Genomic DNA, 18955 nt, shown 5'->3' on the forward strand with positions numbered 1-18955 from the left:
CGTCAGTTAATGCTTTTCAATATAAGAAGGAGCGACATCAGTAAACTAGGCATATATAAATTTGAAATATAAATATGATTTAAGGGCGGACGGGACGGTCGGGGAAATATCCGCCATTGCTCTGTTGCTACAAAGATGGTAATCTCAGATTCTACTTCATATTTTGCAACAAAAACCTATCACTGTGTATATGCTGATTGTTTTTCAGCATCTTCAGTGCGATAGAACTCGAGATTACCATCTTCAAAATAGCGAGGCAAATTGTTAGAAAGAGAGGCAAGATAGGAAAAATAACACGGCGTCCCGTTTCACCTTAAAAGACAACGGAACCCCCTTGAAATAAAGTAGATATTGGGAATCGAGCTTGACACTTTTTAGGCTCAGTTTTTGCTGAATACTCACGCTATTACCAGCTTAGCTTGTAAGACACAGGGCCAAATATTTTTCAATGAAAGAAGTCAAAATACAACATCAGTTTGACACTAATGAAAATTCGATCGAGTCAAACAAGATGTTTAAGCATTGATTTCTTTTTTGACAAATACGGTATCGGGATGCTTTGTTGGCATAGTCCCCTCGGTCGGCCTATCTTAACGTAAACAAAAACTCAAACAAACTCGCATAACTGGAGATCGGAAAAGCTTTGCGCCAAACAACAGTAACATTTCGTTTCAATAGTTTCAGCTAAACTCTTTGGAGCATTAAAATTGAATGAAAATGTCACTTTGTTTAGCTTTTGTGGACGCCATGATTCTTCGGCTTAGTGGATAGTCTATACTAGTAATCCTACATTATAGAGATCTGCGGAGGCAGCCATTGTGAGCCAATCGTGCAGAGAGAACTGTCAAAGTGTAAGCCAAATGAACATGCTTATCGTTCGTAGGAAGGCGTCGTTTGAACGGTATTGCAATCGGAACTAAATAAATTAAAATTATTTATTTTTAATATCGAGAAATTGGTGGCATATGTAAGTTTAGTAAAAAGATAAAAAAATATTGATTCTGCTTTCAAAAGCTCATGCTTATGACGACACTTTTGTTGCTGCACTTGTCGAAAAAACATCCATTGCTACTTCTTGCTTCACTTCTGCCGATATGATTAGGGTAACCCTTTTGCAATAAATTTCAGATTTCTTCGATTGCTCCGCTATTTCAACAACATTTTGAAAGAAATTTCTACCATATTTAGAAAATGTAAACAAAACAACTTGAACCACAACGAAGTCACGCACAAAGTTTGAACATCTTGCTTTGTAGCAAGTGTTGGCAGCTGTTGTAAACAAAACAAACAGCGTTGCCGAATCGACATACGTAACTTCCGCTCATCTCTATGTAGAGGATTTCTAGTCTATACCCTGCACATGATCACAAATGGCATGATTCTGGAACATTTCGAATTGACTTTTCGATAACTGAACATTTGATGCGTTGACGGACGCTATTTTGAACTTGTATATTTGTTTTCAACGAATAATAGCTATTTTACAAACTAAATGTGGGCCGAATATTGAGGAAATTTTTTTCACTATGTACCCAAATCTTGGCCCATCAGTAAAGTGACATCAACAACACCGATAAAGTGACGTCAACAACATTGCTTGCGTATGAATCAGAAAGAAAGAACAGAAAGAAAGATTTTGTGTGCGGTGACTGTAAAAATGTAACGCAATAATAGGGTGCGTTGTTTTCGTTACTAAATTAAGAAAGTAGTTTAAGTGATGTATCTAAAGTTTTTTGAAAATTTGGCTCCGAAAATGTAATTTGAAAGTAAGATTGGTGAACAAACAGTGATAGGGTAAATGTGCCAATAGTGGTGCTATTAGTAGCTCCTTGTAGTAAAATAATTGAATAAAATTGATAATACCACAAAATAAAAAGCCTGAAAACGTTAATCGGTAGTTTCTCACTTAAATTTGCTAGGAAAAATGTAAAAACCATTGTTTATTACAGTTTTTGCTAATAAATCACTTGCACCAACTATAGGTACACGGTTCCTATTATGGCGGTAAAATTTAACATTGGTTCCTATAGTGGCACATCCCATTGAATTCTTATGGGACCCACCACAATAGGAAGCAATCAGTGAAGTACTAGATTGAAAGTAGTGAGCTGGATTTTTGTATGGTGAGATGATCAATTCTTCGTCTCTGCAATGAAATGGTGTAAATAGCGTGGGTTATATGGTTTCTTGCTTAATTTTATGGTGTTTGAGCAAAACTTTGGGTAGCTGTGTTGTTGTATTATTTATTTCATGCAACTTCAACAACACAGTTACTCAAAGTTTTGCTCAAACAGTATCAAATTGGGCAAGAAATCATATAACCCACGCTGTTTGCACCATTTCATTGCAGAAACGAAGAATTGATCATCTCACCATACAAAAATCCAGCTCACTACTTTCAATCTAGTACTTCACTGATTGCTTCCTATAGGAACACTACCACCACTATAGGTGCAAAGGAGCCAAAAATTTAAGGAAAATAATTGTTTAAAATAGGTTTTTTGGCAAATCCTGAACACAAAACTGAATTAATGTTATTAATTAGTTATGATGCATCTATTGAAAATGTCATTTGAAAGCTTTTTGTTTGAAATAGTGCTAAATTGGCACTACCATCACTATTGGTACTACCTCCACTAAGGGAGCTTTTACCCTAATACTTCAGTAGAAATATTGCAAAAATGATATAATGAGTGGTTCTAGCGCTTGGAAAGCAATAGGCCAATTTTTGTACCGTAGACCAATGTTGCATACCATCACATCAAATCTTTTCAGCGTAATTAAGTAAGTTTTGAAATATTTACGTTAGTTAACTTCCAATTGGTATTTAAAACATGCATTACCTAGAGTGCGTGATAGGGTCAACATATCATTTGTAGTTAATGTATTAATTCACGAGTTGTGCTCAAAATTGTCAATGCAGCATGCATAATAGGCCAAGCTATGGTACATATACCCCATTTGACCAAAAAGAAACCACTAACAGTTTAAGGACTCATGTTTCTCTTGTATAGCCATCATTGATGCTAGTGTTTGAATCTCTTCCCAGCAAAACCACTGCCAACCCTATCAGAGATGGCCCGAAAGCTTGAATTCTTTTTCTTCAGTTTTGCTTGCGACTACGACGACGGACGGGCAGCAAGAGCACCAAATGACGGTCTGCTTTCCACACACTCTTGCGTATCGTCGGTCGTCGTTTGGTGGTGTAGTTATGCGAGCTTTCCACACATTACCAAGGGTGAACTTTAGCATGTTTGCCTTTGTTGGTTGGTGGGCTGCTGCTGCTATTGCTCAAACATGAGGAATTTGACTGCCCATCTCTCGTGTCTCGTGTTATCTTTGTAGGGCGTACGGTGACCAATCACATAGAATTCTTCGTATCACTCATCAGCGCACTATTGATCACTTCGTAAACATAAGCATAACAAATCAGGAAATCAATATTCTGTTATCACATCCAATGTGTAGACACACTGTGAACCAGAACTTCATTTCGCTCTTGTCATCTGGCGTGTCTGCGTAGTTTTACACCTTTACAAACATTTTATTACTCTGCTGTAGGTAGGTAAATTCACTCACTTCTTCACTGGGCTGTCCGATCGTTTTTTCGGAATCTGAAATAGCCTTCAACCTCGCCATCGCATCGTAGCACTGACCGATTTCGCCAGCCATAACCGCGATACACAAGCGTTGCACAGTGGTTCCAAGTGGATGATTGACTTGACAAAATTCCCCGTCAAACATTACAAAATCTTGAAGGAACGAAAACAAAAACTTGGTCCCTAGGACTCTAATTTCATTTAAAACATAATTAAAAACATTTTTTTTTAATAGTCTGTACGAATCGGGCAAGACTGCTCGATTTTTCACTGATATTTTTTGTTTTAATTTTATTGTTTCTTTTTACTTTTATCCACCCCCTCGTACCTGGTGAGTTGTCTTGGACATGAATTAGTTATTTATGTAACGAGTTGCAAAAAGTTGATTTTTTCTGCACGAGTCGTACATTTATCCAACGAGGCTTGCCGAGTTGGATAAATACGAAGAGTGCTGAAAAAATCGAGTTTTGCAACGAGTTCCATACAAAATTTTATGCAATGATATTTTCATAATGCAACCCATTTGAGTTGCATAATGTTCATAATGCAACTCAAATGAGTTGCATTATGAACATTATACAACTATTTTTCATTATGCAACTCTTTTCAGTTGCATAATGAGCCAGTTCGGAAAAATTGGCCATTATGATACCAAAATGAGTTATATAAAATGTAAATTATGATACTGAATTGCATAAAATATTTTATGCAATTCAGTATCATAATTTATATTTTATATAACCCATTTTGGTATCATAATGGCCATTTTTTCCGAACTGGCTCATTATGCAACTGAAATGAGTTGCATAATGAAAAATAGTTGTATAATGTTCATAATGCAACTCATTTGAGTTGCATTATGAACATTATGCAACTTAAATGGGTTGCATTATGAAAAAAATCATTGCATAAAATTTTGTATGGAACTCGTTGCAAAACTCGATTTTTTCAGCACTCTTCGTATTTATCCAACTCGGCAAGCCTCGTTGGATAAATGTTCGGCTCGTGCTGAAAAAATCAACTTTTTGCAACTTGTTACATAAATAACTATATGTCGGCCTAACTTGTATTCAACTGGTTGTAAAACTTGATTTTTCAGTACTATTTTTAGTAATTGTAATTGTAATTTAGCTTTATTATTAACGATAACCGTTTAGTGCATACACTTTGAATCGGGTCAAGGAAACTTTTTTTTAGCGTGGGTCATAGAGGTCGTATTTTCAGATCAAGGATTTTTTTTATTCCATTTCGAGTCTTCAGTGACTGTACAAAATTTGAGCGCGATCAGTTATGCCTACACTTTACGCATCGCGATTGAAATTTGTATGTAATTTTATATGGGAAACTCACTTTATTGTATTTTCCTTATGAAAGAATAAAATTATTCTGAAAGTTTGTAACCAGATAAGGGGCTGTCCATTAATTACGTAAAGGTTTATAGGGGGAGGGGGGGAGGGTCTCTAATACAAAAAATCTTACAAGGGGGGGTGGGGGTGTCGAAAAATCGTAAAAAATCCCTTACGTAATTGATGGATAGCCCCTAAAAAAGTATATCCACAGATGTCCTGAAAAACTTTGGCAAAGACCGCAAAGCGATCCAAGTCTTGTGACAAAAGTTATAACCTATCGATCGCCTGAGTGTGCTTAACTTTTACCATGTAAAGGAATAGCATCAATAATAAAATCTCAATTTTTGACCATAATTGCCAAGCCAAGACTATATCTTTTTCTACATGCATCGAATCGCTTTGCGGTCTTCGACAAAGTTTTTCGACACATCCTGGGCTATACTTTTACCACAAACAGACGTAACACTTCGAACATTTTTCGATTCAAATCATAGTCACGGAAACATATTCGCCCAATGCTAAAAGGACTAAGTTTGGCCGACCACCAACTAGGTGGCGGTAGTGAGCAAACGTCGAACTCGAACAAAAACTATGCGAGCGCCACGGTTGGGCAGTTGGCCAACTATCAAATTTTGAAGAAGACCGTTAAATCGGTGTACGATGAGAATTATCAGAGTGTTACGTCTGTTTGTCTGTGCTTTTACATTAGCGGTTATATGGTATAGGACAATTTTAGGCAACTTTCAAGAAAAATACAAAAAAGTAGGTTTTTCCACGCAAAATCCTATACAAATTCCAATCGCGATGCGCCAAATATAGGCTAAACCAATCATGCCCTAATCTCATCAATTTTTATTTTTCCATACAACGTTGACCCACCCTACCAGTGCCGGATTTAAGAGGGGGGGGGGGGGGGGAGGGTCCCGGGAAGAATTTAAGGATTTTCCCGAAATTTAGAAGTATTTTTGGAACTCTTGAGTTTGATTTCAATTAGACAGCTGACGAATGGGAAAATACCAAACTGGCGAAACATCTTCTTAGAGGAAATCTAGCATGAAGTAGAGTGGAGGACGATCTGCGGACCCTACGCAGAGTGCGGAACTGAAGGCAAACAGCCATGGACCGAGTGGAATGGAGGCGGCTACTATGTACAGCAGAGGCCACCCCGGCCTTAGCCTGACCGGTAAGGTAAGTAAGCATGAAGTAAAAGTAGATTATTTTAAAGAATTTCAGTTAAAATTTTTGAGTTGAGAGATTTGCTTAACGAAATAAGGATGAATCCACGGCGAACTCCTGATAAAATCCATAGATTCTAGAAGGCATTTGTGGGGAAATTGGTTAAAAAATTGCCCTTGTTCCCCGCTACAGATTTTGAAGAAGTTTAATAGGAAATTAAGTCCGAAATCCCACCATAAATTTGCAATGAAATTGCTTAAACATTTTCCCTTAGAATTTTCTCTATGATTTCAAAGTTTTATGAAAAATTCTTTTGAAAGGTTGCCAGTATCTCCCATGAATGTCTCGTTGGAACGATTTTTTGTGTTCATTTTTATGGTGATGGACCAGTCATTTTTTCAGAGGCTGTAGGCTACAGAAGAAGACTACACAAGAAATTCTCTTTGGATTTCGCAAAAACGACACTACCAATTACGCTACAATTTTTATTCAATTTTTTGCTGTAAATTCTTCTTGCAGTTTCTCCATGAACTCTGGCATAAATTTCTACTATATCTGGGATCCAAAGCCGCAAATACATTCTTGAAAAGCATTTTTTTTTACTTTACATAAATTTCTTAATATAAATAATCAATTTTAACCTTGTTATGCATTCAGTAAATTTAGCAAACATATACATTTTGTCTAGATCTGCTTGTTATTATAAATTAAAATCCTTCCACAAAAACATTAACATAATAATAAGAATGATTCATATTTTTTAGAGATTTTTCACGTTATATGGGCAAACATATATCCTCTATATAAAGGGCCCCCACAACTCTGTGGCCCCGGGCCCCCACATTTGTAAATCCGGCCCTGCACCCTTCTATTTATGCAACTGGGGCCTCCTTACAAATTTGATTGCTATCAAATTCCATAGATACTCATCACACATTGACACTCAGAGTAATTTAGATGATGCCGTTGATAACTACAATGCCTTTCATCATGGGTAATTCTCGCTGAGACCGGCCCACTATTTACACCTTGTCTTCAAAAATGTTGAAGGTGCCGATTTTCTGAAAGCCCTCGCTAAAAAAGTAAGGAAAATGCATTTGGTTACTCAAATTGATGGACCCCCCGTTAGTTTGAGCCACAACAATTTTTGCAGACCCCTCGATTTTGGTGAAATGATGGCTCACTTAAACCGTTATAACTCGAAAGTTTCTCCAAAAACCACCTCAAAACGAATTGTTGTTGAAAAGAGGAAAGATTGAGCTACTATTTTCAATAACAAAAAGTTGGGTCGGCCATATTGATTTTGGCCGCCATCTTGGATTTTTATACCAAAACAATTTTTTCGCCATGAGGGCAACCACTGATTTTTAAAATTTTTGCATCAATTGAAAGCTGAGGCATTTATACATAACATATTAAAAAATTAGAGATGTCTTTTTTTCCTTTCAAAAGTTATCTACAGTTTTGTAAATTAAGCCACGTTTTCTCCATACATTTCCATGCGCACCGGCAACGACATGCAACAGCATCCGAGTTTACGCCTGCATGTATACACAAAGGCGCGTGCCGCAAAATTTGGCCAAATCGGAGGTTCGTTTCCGTTTCTGACTGTTTCTCAATGATGCGGGTATTGTTTTCATAACTTTTATAGTGTTTTGAAAAGCTTAAACCTTCAGCTTTCCATAAGTGAACTCGGAATTTAAATTCGTGTTCGTAAACACTGCGAAATAACGCTGCATTTATGTAAACGGCCGGCACCGGGCCCAGTGCGCAAAAGTGGCATGATTTACAAAACGGTAAATAGCTTTTGAAAGAAGAAAAAGACATCTCTAATTTTTTGATATGTTATGTATAAATGTTTCAGCTTTTATTTGATTCAAAAATTTTAAAAATCGGTGGTTGCCCTCATGGTGAAAAAAATGTTTTGGTATAAAAATCCAAGATGGCGGCCAAAATCAATATGGCCGACCCTATTTTTTATTATTGTAAATAGTAGCTCTATATTTCCTCTTTTCAACAACAATTCGTTTTGAGGTGGTTTTTGGAGAAATTTTCGAGTTACAACGGTTTAAGTGAGCCACCATTTGACAAAAATCGAGGGGCCTGCAAAAATTGCTGTGGCTCTAACTAACCGGGGGTCCATCAATTTGAGTAACCAAATGCATTATCCTTGCTTTTTTCGAGGGCCCATATAGCCGAAGCGGTAAACGCACGGGTATTCAGCATGACCATGCTGAGGGTGACGGGTTCGATTCCCGGTCGGTCCAGGATCTTTTCGTAAAGGAAATTTCCTTGACTTCCTTGGGCATAGAGTATCTTCGTGCCTGCCACACGATATACACATGCAAAATGGTCATTGGCAGAGGAAGCTCTCAGTTAAAAACTGTGGAAGTGCTCGTTGAACACTAAGCTGAGAAGCAGGCTTTGTCCCAGTGAGGACGTTACGCCAAGAAGAAGAAGAAGAAGATCCTTGCTTTTTTAGCGAGGGCTTTCAGAAAATCGGCACCTTAAACATTTTTGAAGACAAGGTGTAAATAGTGGGCCGGTCTCAGCGAGAATTACCCCATGGGAGCTTTTGGAGAAGCTTGCCCTCTATGGTCGTACAAGACCACAAGATGAACCCCTTGATGGAACTCTGATCTGGCGAAGCTCAGAATACAATATAGATGGAGTTGGAACAGACGACATTCGGCTTTCAGATCGGCTCGTAAGGCCTACCAGAAAACTTTTCGGTCTGCTAAACGATCCGGGTGGAAAAACCTTTGTACAAATGTTTCTAGTTTGAGTCAAGTAAGTCGGTTGAACAATCACACTTGCCTGGATGTGTGGATATTATATCTTTGGATGAACCTCGTGCCTTTTCTTGTAGGTATGATTCTCTGGACACCTCATATTGAGTTCAGAATCAAGAAAGCTTGTATGGCCTTCGGGTAATGCCAGCGAACCTTTGGTAAAACTTGGGGCCTGAAAGTAGTGTATAACAAATGGATTTACACAACTGTTGTTCGACCAATATTGGCTGTGTGGTGACAACAGAGCTAAGTGAGAAAAATCCATTAAAATTTAGGTCATCTTCAAAGGATGCGTTTAACCACTGAGTACTGCGGATAGGAACGGATTTAGGGGTATGCGGGGCATAATGAGCAGGTGCGGTAATGAGGTCTGAAGAATTTAATTTGACTTTGACCCTATATTTTTTTTTTCTTCTAAACCATAGGGGGATGATCTGCTCAACAGACACCCTAACAGAAGGTTAGGGTAGTGTAGGTCTGAGGCCGTCTTTTACAACAAAAGTAAAAGCCAGGACTACTCTCTCCTCGTACCCACTAAACCATTCCTATGGTCGCCAAACCCTACGTCTCTCCGGAACCACCAAGAAGGTATTGCTTCAGAGAGGGGCTAGTGCACATCGCACCCTCAAGGTTAGCTGCGTAGCCTAGCAGCAACGAACATCGATGACTCGCTCTGGAGAGTCCATGACGGTAACATGCTGGCTGGCGCTTAGCCAGTTTCCCGAGAGGTCCTCGCCACTCCCTTTGTCCTCGGAAGGCGGGCAAGGTCAACCCCGCCCGCACCCGGCTGGCTCATCACAAGACAGAGGTGACGGTTGTTAATAACCTGAAGTCGGAGCAGCAGACGGAGATCAGTGTAGGAGAGTGCACTATCCAGTCAAAGCGCTCCGTCAAACACTTGGGCGTGATGATCGACGATAAGCTTACCTTCGGTAGCCACGTCGATTATGCCTGTAAAAGAGCCTCCACAGCTATTGCGGCACTGTCCCGGATGATGTCCAATAGCTATGCGGTGTACGCCAGTAAGCGCAAGCTTCTAGCTAGTGTTGCTACGTCCATACTTAGGTATGGCGGCCCGGCGTGGGGCACCGCGCTAAGTACTAAATGCTACCGACGGAAGCTGGAAAGTACTTACAGGCTTATGTGCCTGAGGGTCGCGAGCGCATACCGTACCGTGTCATACGACGCTCTCTGCGTCATTACTGGTATGGTGCCTATCAGCATTCTTATCAGTGAGGACATGGAGTGCTTCGAAATGCGCGGCAAAAGAGGCATACGCAGGACTGCCAGGATGGCCTCTATGGTCAAATGGCAGCGCGCGTGGGACAGTTCCACCAAAGGAAGGTGGACCCATAGGTTGATACCGAGGGTAGATAATTGGATTAATAGGCGCCATGGGGAAGTTACATTCCACCTTACACAGGTCCTTACAGGTCATGGTTGCTTCCGACAGTATCTACACCGTTTCGGGCATGCGGATTCTCCCGAATGCCCAGTGTGCAATGGTTTAGAGGAAAAGGCGGAACACGTTTTGTTCGTGTGCCCGCGTTTTCGCACAATGCGTGATCGCATGCTTGCCACATGCGGGGAGGACACAAACCCGGACAACTTGATCCAGAGGATGTGTAGGGATGAGTTTGGCTGGAACGCCGTTTTAACGGCTATCACCCATATCGTCTGGGAGCTACAGAGGAGGTGGCGCGTGGACTCGGAGAGTGGCTAGTCCAGATGCAGTACAAGAGGTGGTCCAGGGGTTCGGAGTCGGCTTCGTAGGTCATACCGGTGCCCTGCGGTCGAGATCGACCATTACAGCGATTAAGTGGCCGCGGAGAGGAAGTCCCGGTAGCGGTGCTGTCGTGGCGTCGGTCTACTGGGTTGGATCCGAGCCCGCGGTTGGAAAGGGGTCCCCGGCAAGGGTCGGGGCAGGTGGAGACCCTGCTGTCAGCAACCTTCTGGTGCAGCTGATAGGGCCTGAAGGGTGGTGATACCCTTGCCTTCAGCAGGTCAGATCGGGTTGCACGTGGGCATCAGTTCTTGATGTCTGCAAAGCAGTTGGGCGCGGGCGGGGTTGACTTTGACCCTATGACTTCATCCATGTGTTAATGCTCTACAGCATGGAGAACTTTTCATGAAAATTCTCCATAGCAATTCCTATATAAACCGATTTTGCTTTTGGGCCACCATTAAATCACCACCGAAATGGCTGAAAATTTGACAGGACTCTAGTTTTGCACCAAGGATTGTAATGAACATATGGAAGCTTTGAATTTTTGACATGTTTAAAGTCTGAACTGCTCTAGTGGGATATAATGAGCACTTTGTATTTTCACTGTAAATTTCCAAATTTTCAAATCAAATTACTTAACCCTCTCTTTCCCATGGTAGCACAGGTGATCCACTACTTTGCACTGTTTATTTAACTCTAAAACAAAAACGAGCAGAAAATTTTTGACCAAATCTGGCATAATAGTTCATTAAACATATACAAACATCTGACGAAAAAATGGGAATGATCTAACTTATCCTGTATTTGTATGAACAGTGCAAAGTAGTGGATTACCTGTGCTACCATGGGAAAGAGAGGGTTAATAGTAGCTTAGTTATCCCAAATCCAATCAATTCAAGGCGAAACATTTATGAATAAGTTTGCTTTGAAAAGTAATCAAAATGCGTGAAGTGGTCATTAGACTGGGTCAACAAAGTCGATTTTTTGGAACAAAGCTTTTTCGATTCCTTTTAGCGTCCAAAACAACTGTGCAAAATTTGGAAGGGATTTCGATTGAAATTTGCATGGAATTTAGTATGGGAAAACGTCTAGTAAATTGATTTTTTTTTGTCTAAAACGATCTGACTAATGACGTTGAAGCATAGCTTAGGATATGCCGAAGAACTTTGCCGAAGACCGCAAAGCGAACCGACACGTGTGAAAGTTATAACGTACAGATTGCCCAGTGGTGCTCCTGAGCATGCAAAAACTTATATCTATATTAACCTCCATATAAGTTTTTGCATGCTCAGGAGAAAAAAAAAACTGCCTAGATTAAGTTACCTATTATTTTTACCTAAGATGAATAAGACGTGTAGAATGCGATGGATCTCTTCAGTCGAGTCAAGTACAAGACACTGAAGACGACCTTACAGTTGAGGTCGAAATACGTATCTGTCAAAGGATGCAAATTCTTAGTGGAATTCAAAGGAACCGTACTTAACCCGATTTTCTTTTTATTTACAGATATTCCTCTAACAAGCCCAGGTTAATCATCATCACTTTTTAAATATTTGTATAATTATTTTGTTCAAAAAATATAAAAAAACTAGCTGTACCTGGCAAACTTTGTCTTGCCTCCTGCGTTTTTCGACGTTTAAATTTTCTATCCAAGACCAAGTCCTCGGTCACAAAATGGGGCCGGATCACAACGTCCGAGGCCATACAGTCGCATTTTTTTTGCGAAATAGCGTCCAAAAGTTTGGATGCGTCATAATATCCTATGTGCCTTCTTTCCTTGGACTTCGTGGCGTATCTGCAAGTTTGGACGTTATGCCCCGAAAAAATGCGCCATAAAGTCCTGGGACTTTATGGCCTCGGACGTTATGATATTGCGCCTCACAAAATGTATGGAAAATCGATTTTTAAAAACTCAATTTTTCCATGTTTTTGCCTCATAAACCTTCCTTGGGTGAAAACTAACAGAACAAAACTAATACGACCAAAATCGGATTTTTCGTTCGCAAGTTATGCGCGGTCCCACTGCATTTTTATTATATAGAAAGATGATAGTAGAGTGGGGCAAAATGAAAAACAGGTAAAAACTAATGAAAATGGTGAACATCTTAAACAAAACAATTTTTATTTTGGTTTTCTCTGTATTGATGCATATAGTAAGGTTTTTTCATTATTTTTCAATTTATTAGCTAGAAAAATTAAGTATCTGTATATCATTACCGTTTAAAAATTCCATAATAGTAGACTCCTTAGAACCCTACTGTTCCCTACAAATCAAACCCCGTAATCCCCTCAAATTCTTATTTATTGTTACCAGTATGCTCTATTACTGACAATAATAGTCAGTTTGCATTTGATTGTGTTCAAAACAGGGATTAATCATCTTGCCTCACCTAGAGTGCTCATTATGCCCCGCCCCCAAAACGCAATTCACGTTATAATCCATGCACATTGATTGTGCTTAATTTACTGAATTTGGCAACAAAATGCTTAAGCTGCTCATTATGTCACGCCTACCCCAGGACGCCCTATCTGAGCTAACCAGAGCAATGGTGCAGCTGATCTTGTGTTTCTTGGACGAAATGGTCACAGCATGCTCCACTTCTTTTCAGTTTGATACTGGGATCAGGAAAAAAGCAAGAAATGTGTTGCGATCAGCTGCGTACTACTCAAGTCTTCAATTTGAGGCTTAATAAAGCGGGATCATTAAACCGTCAACTAGTTTAAGTTGTCACGTGTATTCTGTGTGTTTCGCAGTTGGCGTCTTTGCATTGATAATGATTTGGCTTATTGTTACTTCGTGGGCTTCGTGGCCGTGCGGTTAGCGGCAACAGTCGTCTAGGCGTATCGTAAGCCTCGGAGTGTGGGGTCGATTCCCGCTCCAGTCGGTGGAAACTTTTCGTCAAACGAAAAATTCATCACTGGACCACTGGGTGTTCTGTGTGTTGTCCGTTGTCTAGTGTAAGTAATGTGTTCAGTCTGTGCAGCCACTGGCTGAAAACGGTGTGAATTGTCTTTTGTTGCGTTATTTGTTTACGTTGTGATTGTGCAGAGTGCAACCCTGTTTAGTTAGCGCATGTTGAATATTTCCTGAAGGATGCTTTCAAGCAAGTTGTTACATACCTACTAAGTTTTCATAATCTAACCGCTGATTTTCAGCCGTGGCGATGTAATAATCACATAGTCTGAAGTACTGTCTGAGTGAATACTAATTTGAGAGGTTTCAGGTTGAAGAAATACTTAGGTAGTACCTATGACTTAGCAAAATTGTATGGTATGGTATGAGGATACTTCATCTCACCATTCTTGCACATTCGCAAACTTTGCATATGTATTCCTGCTAAACAAACATGTATTTGGTCTCTATTACGGTATACCATAGTTATTGCTTTTGAAGAAGCTTGCCTTCTGCGGTCTGTGAGGCCCATAAGATGTACTTCTCAGTGGAAATCTGATTTGGTAAAGCTTTGGAAACAATGTTGAAAAGTCAAAACAGACGTCTTTCTGTTGATCCTCAAGTCAGGTCAAAGTGCTTACAAGAAAGCTCTCCGGTCTGCTAAACGATTCCCATGAAAAAAAAAAAACTTTTACGCGGATCAAGGATGTTTTCGAGTCAAACGATTGTGACTGTGATCAAGTGATCGAAAACATCTTTGATGCAGATTGAAAATTTTAGTAGGCACTTGATAGCTCTGCTTCCTTCAAATCTCAAGTAGCAAATGGGGTATCTCCAGTTTTCTTCAGAGTAGAATATTTCAAACATGTTTTGAATGATTACTCATTTGCAGTTCAGTTTTACTATTGAGTATTTTCCCTGATTCTGACGTAAAATTATTCTATAGTTTAGCCCAAAAGAGTGTGCGCATCGAATGGATAAGGGATGAGTTTCAGACTGATCAGGATGACCTCTATCAGTTTTGAACGCAATATCTATCATCGCATTCGTGATGTTCATCTGGCTAACATGTCTATTCATGTGATCTAAGATGCCTACAATTTTGGCATGACCACAATGACTATATTTTACACGATGTTGTATACGTTTTCAAAAAAGCATTTGCTCAAAGGTCTTGCTAGATTGGTTTCTTGGAATTCGATAACGTGCTTTTTAATGTAATATCGTAAGTAATGTAATGTAATGTAAGTCGCACGTAGTGTTGAAAATAGTATTTTTTACGTGACGTAATTTATGGACGCTCCCTTAGTAGGGTGAACATCAAAAAATATATTTTTACGTCGAATACACTCAATACTTTCTAAACATTCATTTAATTTTTAATTTAATTTAATTTTAACGTACACTCTGAAAACTAAATTGTACGTTATATCAAAGAATATCTGTACCTACCAATAACAGCAATCCAGGAGTTCAACCAAGTTGGTGAAGATGCTCCTCTTTAATTTTACTGTCGGCTGATGAGAAACAGGCATGCGCTGCTCTAATTCCGAACAGCACAACGAACATGTATTAGAAGACAGTGTTTATCTGGTGTCATTATAAGCTCAAAATACACATCTTTCCGTATGTATGTAGTTGCTGGACCACTGTGCATTTCTTCCCATTTAAAGTGAATGTTTCCATTCGGAACAAACCCAAAGAAGTTGATAATGTACCTACATGTTTTGCATAACTCCTACACAATTCGGACCACTGTATGCTGTCTACCCAATTTTGAGATAATCAAACCTGTGATGCATCCTTTGCCATGTACGTGTACACAAATCCTGTTTGCACTTCACTGCAGATTGCACTGTTTACACCACCAGAAAAGTGTCCTGTCGTCTCGGTTCAGCCAGATGCTAGACCCGTAGACACCCATTTCGGAAGGAACAGTCTCTGGACCGAGTATGGCCGACTGTGAAGCTTTTCGAACCGAGAAGACTCACTGCTCTGCTACTGCTGCTGCTGCTGTTGCTCAAACTCACAATCTCGAATCGAATCGAATCGGCGCTGGCTGTTCTTCCGAAAAGTCAACACACAACACACCACATCAAACAGGGCAAAGCTGCTCGGGCTGGCTGCTGGCTGAAAGCGCTCCGTTGTATGCGGGGAACCGACCGACCGAGCGACCGAAAACCACCAACACCGATGAGAACGCGTTCACTGTACACACAAATACCGCTGCGAGCAGCGACGGAAAAGCATCCGTCGTCGTAGAAGCACAACCAGCGCAGTGCCAGTGGCCAGCCAGCCAGAAGCACGGGAGCAGAAAAAAAATGAACCAAAAAATGTCAGTCAGGGTAGCACCTCAATCGACCCGATTGGAAAAACTGCATTTTCGCACCGAAAACTCGATTCTTCACCGTGGAAAACTATCGCAATCACTACAGCTCACGTTTAACTTCAATTACGTACCATTTTCGACGGTTTCGGTATGATTTTTCTACTTAAATGAAAGGAATTTATCGTCAGCCATTAATGTGCGAGAGAAACCAACAATTAGACATATTTTTATTATTGACAGTGGTGCCAGTTCAAGCTAAAATTCGACTTTTCCAGGGGTGTTGGCAGAGGAGGTCGAAAAAGTCGAATGCCAAGATTTATAGTTAAAGGCATGAATAAAAATCAAATCAGATTGGCCAATCCAAATGCCTGTGTGGTAGGGACCGGAGGTGGGTGGGGTGGTAAACTCGGCACACTTGATTTTGTGCCAAACGTGCCGATGATGTACCAGAGTGTGCCGGCAGTTGATTCAATACATTTTATTATAAATTCGGTTGGAAATCAAATAACTTTTTTTGAGAAAAATATTTTTGTTTATTTTGGTTTGTTTACAACATCCATCGGAAGTGACGTATATGATGGTGTATCATTGAACGCACACAGCGCACTACACCCGGTACTGAAAAAAAGTGTCGCAAGTCGAAAAGTGTCGCTAGTCAAAACGTCGCTATTCGGTTTGGTGCTGGCGCCATAATATTTATCGGGGGGTGGGAAACTCGGCACAAAGTGCCCGGCACACTTTCGGCACACAATAGAAATACACTAGAACTCCAATGGCGCTGTAGTCACTTTTCCTATTCAATTATATTAGCAACTTTAATTGACATATTTGATTGTTTGTAAGTTCCATCGTGTAGAGGGTGTCTTTTTTTAGTAAACAAAATTTATTTGACACTTCTAGTACCGCTAATGACGCTGTAAAGACGTGGCAAACTAGATGTTAGTCACACAAACAGTCGCGACATTGGACTTCTGTGGCTAGTTATTCTAATCGGCACACTCACCGGCACATTAATGGAGCTGGCTGTCATCAAACTGGCAACACTTTTGTGTGTGTATTTTTTTCTGGAGAAGAAATAAAAACGAAGACAACTTGTATCAACACTGATTAAAAAATGCAACTGTTCCGGGTGTTGCAATTGCAATCTAATTCCAGGCAGGATTCCATCAGGTCTAACTCTCATATTCTCTAATTCCATACTGAATTTCAAGCATGATGGGGTTCAGACCGTTTCAAAGACATTCCGATGACATCAAAAACAAAGTTGCAAATCCTTTGAAATAACAGATTTGCAATGGAATTTCGCGAAGAATTTTGGATGGAATGCATGATTAGGGCGAAGACAAGTAATGAGGATCTAAAGTTTGGCGTTCTAGTCAAGGTTCTAGTGCATTCTAGGATAGATTTGGCCATCGTGCCATCGACTGCAAATTTCTCAGTTTTGCAATGGTTTGCTCAAAATAAACTTTACAGACCGCTGCCGAATCAGCTATTTTTTGGTTATGATTACGAAGAATCAGGAACACATCAAAGCGAAATCAAAACAAGAGAAAGGTTGCCAGATACATAAAATGCACTGAATCAACTGACAGCATAACTGACAGCACGCCGGCACACTTCGGCACATCACCGGCACGTTTGGCACAAAATCAAGTGTGCCGAGTTTCCCACCCCCTGGGACTACCCAATCAACCATTCCATAGACGTTTTGACTCCCGTAATGCGGATAATTCCAAAAGTTTTGAGAATCTCGGACCTTCCGCACAATTTCCAGCACTTTTATCAACAGCCTACTCTTCCGAATTTCGCGCTTCCGCGTCAGCCGGAAAGAGCAACATCGGTGGAGATCACCGGTTACCAGCGTCGGCCCCAACGGGTGGCCGATTGGAAAATCAGGAAGTATGCTGGGAATGACGAAGGAATGGGACTCAACGAATTTTTGGAATGTGTCCGCCATTACGCTGAGTCAGAACAAATGTCCGAGGCAGAACTGTTTAGCTCGGCAATGCATTTGTTCACCGGTAACGCGTTGGCTTGGTTTCAAGCGATGCGTTCCCAGAAGCGTTTCTACAACTGGAACCACCTGGTGTGCGAGTTGAAGGCGAACTTCGTGCACCCGGAACTTGATGCTGCGCTGAGGATGAAAGCGTCTCAGCGGCGACAGCAGAGGAATGAATCCTTCCAAGATTTTTATCTTGAGATGGAGAAGATCTTCCGTGCTATGCCTGCGCCGCTAAGTTCCCACGAGAAGCTAGACATCCTCAAGCGAAACCTGAGGCCTGATTACAAACAGGTACTCGTCTTCAAGCCGGTGAATACATTGTCCGAGTTGATGCTCATCGGAAAGACCATTGATGCTTCCAAAACCTCCATTTACCAAAAAGTATTTGGAGCTCCCAAGGAAGTATCTACTATTTCAAGTAAGCCTGCCTACGATGGTTCTAGACAGAGCCAGCAGCAACAACAACCTCGTGACCTTGGGAATGGGTATAAACCAAGGGTATTCTATAACAAGAATAGCCCTCCATCGTCACCAAAGCGAAATAGACCTCCACCTCTTCGTTTTAAAGAAACGGGAGGTCGACGTGAAATAAATCTCCGAGAGAAGACTGGTACAATCCCGAAATCTCCACAGTCGCAACGAGAAGGCATTATAAGTTTGAGCTCCCTGGTGGACAAACATCGTCCGCCACACTTGGGAGTGTGTTACAACTGTGGGATTCAGGGGCATGAGCACGAAAAGTGTTCTAAGCCCAAGCGTGTTTTCTGCATACTGTGTGGATTTAAGGGATTTGAAGCTTCTCGGTGCCCTTATTGTTTGCAAAATGGGATTAGATCCAATTAAACCTGTTGGAAATCTAATCCTTCTGTAAATCTTCAATAGAAATTCCCGTAGCTCCTATCTGTACCAATTCTTCAAATATAATTTCCCAATCAAATTTTCATAGCAAATTTTCCAAAATTGGTACAGTGAGAGTGAATATTAAATTTCACTTCAAATTTATAAACTTTCCAATTATTTTGATCCAAGCATCTGTTGCTTGCATATTGCTCAACGATGACCTGCAAGTAAACATCATATTCAGCGTGA

At 40.4% G+C, this 18955-nt stretch overlaps 1 protein-coding gene across 6 annotated transcripts in view; it reads right to left on the bottom strand.

Annotated features, from left to right (window-relative positions):
• Positions 1–16099, bottom strand: part of LOC109423029 (uncharacterized) — a 46740-nt gene extending 30641 nt beyond the window's left edge. The window contains exon 1 of one of the 6 annotated variants that reach the window (XM_062845481.1): positions 15996–16099. The gene's annotated coding sequence lies outside the window, so the exon portion shown is untranslated. The other 5 variants (XM_062845483.1, XM_062845482.1, XM_062845485.1 and 2 more) reach the window with 5 other exon arrangements.
• Between the last annotated feature and the right edge of the window lie 2856 nt (positions 16100–18955).

Source organism: Aedes albopictus, chromosome 1 (genome assembly GCF_035046485.1).
Source record: "Aedes albopictus strain Foshan chromosome 1, AalbF5, whole genome shotgun sequence".
NCBI classification, from domain to species: Eukaryota; Metazoa; Arthropoda; class Insecta; order Diptera; family Culicidae; genus Aedes; species Aedes albopictus.